Genomic DNA, 4,969 nt, shown 5'->3' with positions numbered 1-4,969 from the left:
GAGGTGGTTCACACCATCTCTTGTAAGTGTTTTTTTGTTTTTACATAATAAATTTTTAGTGGCCTGATGTGTGCAGTTGCCCTCTCGTTCTGCAAGAGGTCCTTCTACAGGATGGTCTCAAAGTGTGCTCCCTTTTTCACTCCAAGGTTGTCTATTGTGAACTCTACCCTTGTCAGGCCCCTTCTGAGGGGCTTGTGTGGGTCCCACTGTTATAAACGATCCTCACACTTTATGATTTTAAGAATGAGGATATTTTATTTTGAGTAAAATAAGTAAAAGCAGCGCTGGGCGTCCAGGGGGGTTCTCCTGCCCCTCCTCTGAGACGCACCAACCAGACCCTGAGACCCCCTTTTATGGTGTGTGAATTTCGCACCATTAGCGGTTTCTTATCAGTTCCTTTTTATTGCTCATCCAATTGGGTCTTTTACGAGGAAAGCAGATGGTCTTTTTTTCAGACGTCTCTCTTCTGATCTTGGTCTGTGCACATGCTCAGTTAATACATCATGTAGTACTATGTGTCCTTGTGCCCCCTGGTACCGCTACCTAACTTGGCAGAAACCGTTCAAGATAAGATATACAGGGATTATGTCATGGGGCCCTGATGTACACAGCTGTACATTGTAACTAAATCTCTACAAAAACAAGCATGCTTTTTTTTTTTTTTTTTTTTTTTTACATTTTAAGCTCTACACTATATAATTAGCAAATAACTCTTTTCTTACTTATTACACCACTCGTGGCGTGCTGGGTGGAGGCTGGTTTTGCTACCTGACACACCCTGCAATTCCAGGGCGCACTGAGCTCTGGGAGACAGCAAAATCTCCGACGAAGGTGGGATTCGAACCCACGCGTGCAGAGCACAATGGATTAGCAGTCCATCGCCTTCACCACTCGGCCACCTCGTCCTGCTCTGCTACTCCTGCGGCCCCGCCCCTCCCGCCGCGGCTGGCCCCGCCTTCGCACGTCCGCCGTGGGCCCGCTGAGGAGGCGCCTTAGTGTCGCCCTCCTAGCGCAGGAGGCAGCGCGTCAGTCTCATAGCCTGAAGGTCGTGAGATCGAACCCCAGAGAGAACAAAGTTTTGCCGTTCTGCCTGGCGTGAGGGGGTGCGTGGCCACCACATGGCGGCGGCGCCGCACCACCTTTTTTGCAGGGCTGCCGCAGGGAGGAGCGGCCATCGGGGTATGGGGCTGGGCTCATTGCAGAGCCCTGTCACGCTGGCATGGGGCTGTGCGGGGCAACAAAATGGAAGCCTGGACCTCACTCACAGCTCAGTGGGGCGGCAAAACTGGTGCCCTCTCTGAGGCTCGAACTCAGGACCTTCAGATTATGAGACTGACGCGCTGCCTACTGCGCTAAGAGGGCTGTGCTCAATAAGGCTTCTGTGGCGCCTTCTGTGAGCGAGCGGGGGTCTCGGAGCGGCGGGCGGGGGAGCGGCGGCCCACCGGCAGGCCAGCAGCAGGTGGCGAGGTTGGCGCTGAGTGCAGCGGAGATCCACATCACACCGGCACCAGGCAGTGGGCCCCCAACGGGTGCCGCAAGGGGTGGGGCCCTAGGTAATGCAGGGCAGGACGAGGTGGCCGAGTGGTGAAGGCGATGGACTGCTAATCCATTGTGCTCTGCACGCGTGGGTTCGAATCCCACCTTCGTCGGCGCTTTTGCTGTACCGCGAAGGGACTGGGACTAGCTCAAACTCCTGTCTGGCGCCCTTGGGCTGGACTCCCAGCGGCGTCTGAGCCCCGAGAGGGATGCAGTAGCAAGTGCCTGGTCCTCCATGGCAGCTGCATCCTGCCAAGAGGAAGAGTTCACTGGTGTCCTTGCCACAGCGGAGAAGAGAAACTTGGGAAAAGAAACCTACTAACCTGGGTAGGAGAAATTTCTGTCAGAGGTGTCAGTGACTGTGCCTGTTCGTTTCATGTGCAAGAAAGAAAGGAAGAGCAAAAGGCAGTGCAAATCCCATCTTGTGCATGGTGGGAGCCCAGAAAGGGAAAGGAAGGTGCCCCAGCCCCACACTGCTCCGTGCCCCAGCCCCACATTGCTCTGCGCCCCGCTTAATATTGGGATGCATGGTGCCTCCAAGAGAGATGCCCAGAGAGGGACCCAAACAAAGGACTGATGTGTCAACTCTCTGCACCCCTCCTGGCAGGGGAATTAGTCCTCATCTGCAGATAATCACAGCCATTCAAACAGGTCCAGACAACCTGGGAAAGTCACTGAGATGCTCTGAGGTTTCTCCTGCCAGCCTTGCAAGGTATAAGAGCTCAGTGTGTCCAAGGTGCCCTCTTCCAGGACCCCATATCCATCAGGGCATACCTTAGCCCTAGTAACCTTAGGGGACACCTTCCCCAGAGACTTCTCTGCTTTCCAGGACAACAAAGGGACCAGGGCATACCCAGAGAGGGGGGCAGGTGACATCCCTTGGTGATGACCATGGGATGAAGCTGTTGCACTTGGCTACCAATAGATTTCCACTGTGCAGGTTTGAATCCTGCTCACAGTGAGAGATTTTACCCACCACTATGGGAGCTGAGCTGTGACTGGGGGCAGGACGGGCCTGGGGTCTGCAGTAGCCTCAAGCCTTGCACCTCACCTCCTCTGCAGGAAGTAGTTCCTATTCCCTGGTATCCCTGTGGAGCATGAGGCAAGGTAGGGCAGGGTGCCATGTATCACTTTCCCTGGGGCTAGAGATGAAATTTCCCTCTCTGAGGCAGAGCTCCCCAGAGAAGGTTGGGGACCCACAGACATGGGTTATCAGTTGCTTATCTGCAGATACTTTTACCAGTGGGCTGTGGTCCAGATGGGACCCACATTGAATCCTAGGTTTGTGGGGTAAAGGGGAGCCCAACATTGGCTTGGGGTACACGTCTACCTTCAAGTGTGAGAGATCCTGAGACCAACTGCTAGAGGGCAAAGCCTGCCCTTTTATGTGGGAAATACAGAGCTGTTGGCTTTTATTCCCTTGTTCCAAAAATCACCACAGCTTTGGGCTGTGCAGGACCTTGAGCGAGGGAGCTCCCTCTCTCAGAGGTCTTGGCATGGGGTGCAGGTACCCACTGTGTCCACCATGCACCACTGCTGTCTCACCTAGTCCTCCACCAGCCAGGTCTGCAGACAGCCCCACAGCTTTTCAAGGGGACCTGGGGGAATCTGCTAGCTCTGCAGCTGGTAAGGAGTGGGTCTAGAGAGGCAAAAGAACATGGAGATGCTGGGGATTGAACCCAGGGCCTCTTACATGCAAAGCAAGCGCTCTACCACTGAGCTACATCCCCTCAGCTTGAGCATAAGGGTCCTTGCTAGCCCCTGTGGTTCATCTGCCCCCGTGACTGCCAGGGTCAGGGCAAGTATGTGCTGTGACTACCTCCAAATGCCACATCCTAGACCCAGTGAGATGGGCTTCCCCACTCCAGGCTGTGCCAAGGCCAAAAGGCAGCATCAGCCATCCTGTGGCACACAGAGGTTGGGTGTGAAAAGGGTTGCAGCACCCTGGCTGATTGACCTAGGGATATGATTCTTACTTTGAGTGTGAGATGCCCTGGGTTCAACTCTTAGACAAGTCCTTCTTTTGGGCATCCATCTTTCTTGGCTGGAATGTGGGACTGTGGCTTAGCCAGAGTATGATGAAGGCAGTGGTGCCTAGCATAGAGGAGTCAGTGCCATGTCCTGACTGGGTGCTCCACTATGAGTAGGACTTTTTCCCAACCCTTGGATGTGTTGGTGCTGGGGCTGCCAAGGGGTAGTGGGACTGAACAGATGGCCCCACAGCAGGCTGGGGGGAATTTTCTCCCCAGAGGCAGACCCCAGGGCAAAGTTAGGGTGTCCCTGTCCCCACAGTGGGATGCCAGGAGCTGTGATGGCCGAGGGGTGAAGGCGTTGGACTTGAAATCCAATAGGGTTTCCCTGCGCAGGTTCGAATCCTGCTCACAGCGAGAGGTTTTACCCCTACAGCTGGTTTTACCCACCAGCTGGGTGGGGCTGTAGCAGGCATTGGCTGGAGGGAGATGGCAGTGATGTGGTCAGCTGTGATTCTCCTGCTCTGGGCACAAGGGGGGCTGTTGGGACCCTGGATTTTGTACAAGAGCCAGGTGTCCTCCTGCTGTGGGCCTCTGGGATTTTTACTTCTGGATGAGAGCCCTCCTTTTGGTCACCCACCACCAGGCATAGCCACAAATGCCCCACTGTCTTTGTGGACAGAGACCCACAGGTAGGGCCTATTCCCTTCTGGGTGGGGAAAGGGCTATTGTGGCAGTGGAGGACAGCAGAGCAGGGTCCTGCTGCCACCAAAGCCCCAGTGGGCAGCTTTACCTTGGGCCCTGGTACAGGGTGAAGGCATGGAGATGTCCTTTGTGAGTGCCTTCCAGAGGTAGAAGAGGAGTTTATCACCACTGCTCTGTGGAGGAGATGGGTTTAGGAGGCAAAAACTGGAGATGCTGGGGATTGAACCCAGGGCCTCTTACATGCGAAGCAAGCGCTCTCCCACTGAGCTACATCCCCCCACACATACATCCTGGCACTTGGGGTCCTGCTGCCTGCCCTGGGCCTCTTGGCCTCACTGCATTTGGAGTAGGGCAGTTACAGCCTGTGGCCATGTCTTGGTACCAGTCCCACAGCCAGGGCAAAGGAAGGAGGTCCTCTCAGCTATGAATATCCATTGAAGTGAAAAATAACTTCCCCACCAGCCACTTTTCTTGAGTGCTGAAGAGCAAGGAGGAAATTCCTGGGTCCTGCTGGTAGTCTGGCTCGTTGGTCTAGGGGTATGATTCTCGCTTAGGGTGCGAGAGGTCCCGGGTTCAAATCCCGGACGAGCCCTACTTTTGGGGACCTGCCTTCTTCATTTGACATCTGTGACCTCAGCCATAGTGTGACCAAGGCCAGGATGGTGGGAAGGCACTGGTGCCTGGTTCAGTGGGGATGCACGGAATGTTTGGGGTGGAGATGTCCCTATGGTTAGGATGGAGCCACTTAGGAGAAGCAA

At 54.8% G+C, this 4,969-nt stretch overlaps 7 non-coding genes across 7 annotated transcripts; 3 read left to right on the top strand and 4 right to left on the bottom strand.

Annotated features, from left to right (window-relative positions):
- Positions 1–823: 823 nt before the first annotated feature.
- TRNAS-GCU (transfer RNA serine (anticodon GCU)) lies at positions 824–905 on the bottom strand. The gene has a single exon. It is a non-coding gene; the product is annotated as a tRNA-Ser (tRNA).
- A 384-nt stretch (positions 906–1,289) lies between these two features.
- Positions 1,290–1,362, bottom strand: TRNAM-CAU (transfer RNA methionine (anticodon CAU)). Its single transcript has one exon. It is a non-coding gene; the product is annotated as a tRNA-Met (tRNA).
- A 205-nt stretch (positions 1,363–1,567) lies between these two features.
- On the top strand, positions 1,568–1,649 carry TRNAS-GCU (transfer RNA serine (anticodon GCU)). Its single transcript has one exon. It is a non-coding gene; the product is annotated as a tRNA-Ser (tRNA).
- Positions 1,650–3,194: 1,545 nt separating this feature from the next.
- Positions 3,195–3,266, bottom strand: TRNAA-UGC (transfer RNA alanine (anticodon UGC)). The gene has a single exon. It is a non-coding gene; the product is annotated as a tRNA-Ala (tRNA).
- A 575-nt stretch (positions 3,267–3,841) lies between these two features.
- TRNAS-UGA (transfer RNA serine (anticodon UGA)) lies at positions 3,842–3,923 on the top strand. The gene has a single exon. It is a non-coding gene; the product is annotated as a tRNA-Ser (tRNA).
- A 493-nt stretch (positions 3,924–4,416) lies between these two features.
- Positions 4,417–4,488, bottom strand: TRNAA-CGC (transfer RNA alanine (anticodon CGC)). Its single transcript has one exon. It is a non-coding gene; the product is annotated as a tRNA-Ala (tRNA).
- Positions 4,489–4,731: 243 nt separating this feature from the next.
- On the top strand, positions 4,732–4,803 carry TRNAP-AGG (transfer RNA proline (anticodon AGG)). Its single transcript has one exon. It is a non-coding gene; the product is annotated as a tRNA-Pro (tRNA).
- Positions 4,804–4,969: the final 166 nt, after the last annotated feature.

The sequence above is a fragment of the Indicator indicator genome, chromosome 5, assembly GCF_027791375.1.
Source record: "Indicator indicator isolate 239-I01 chromosome 5, UM_Iind_1.1, whole genome shotgun sequence".
NCBI lineage: Eukaryota > Metazoa > Chordata > Aves > Piciformes > Indicatoridae > Indicator > Indicator indicator.
This window is presented reverse-complemented; position numbering and strand designations above follow the sequence as displayed.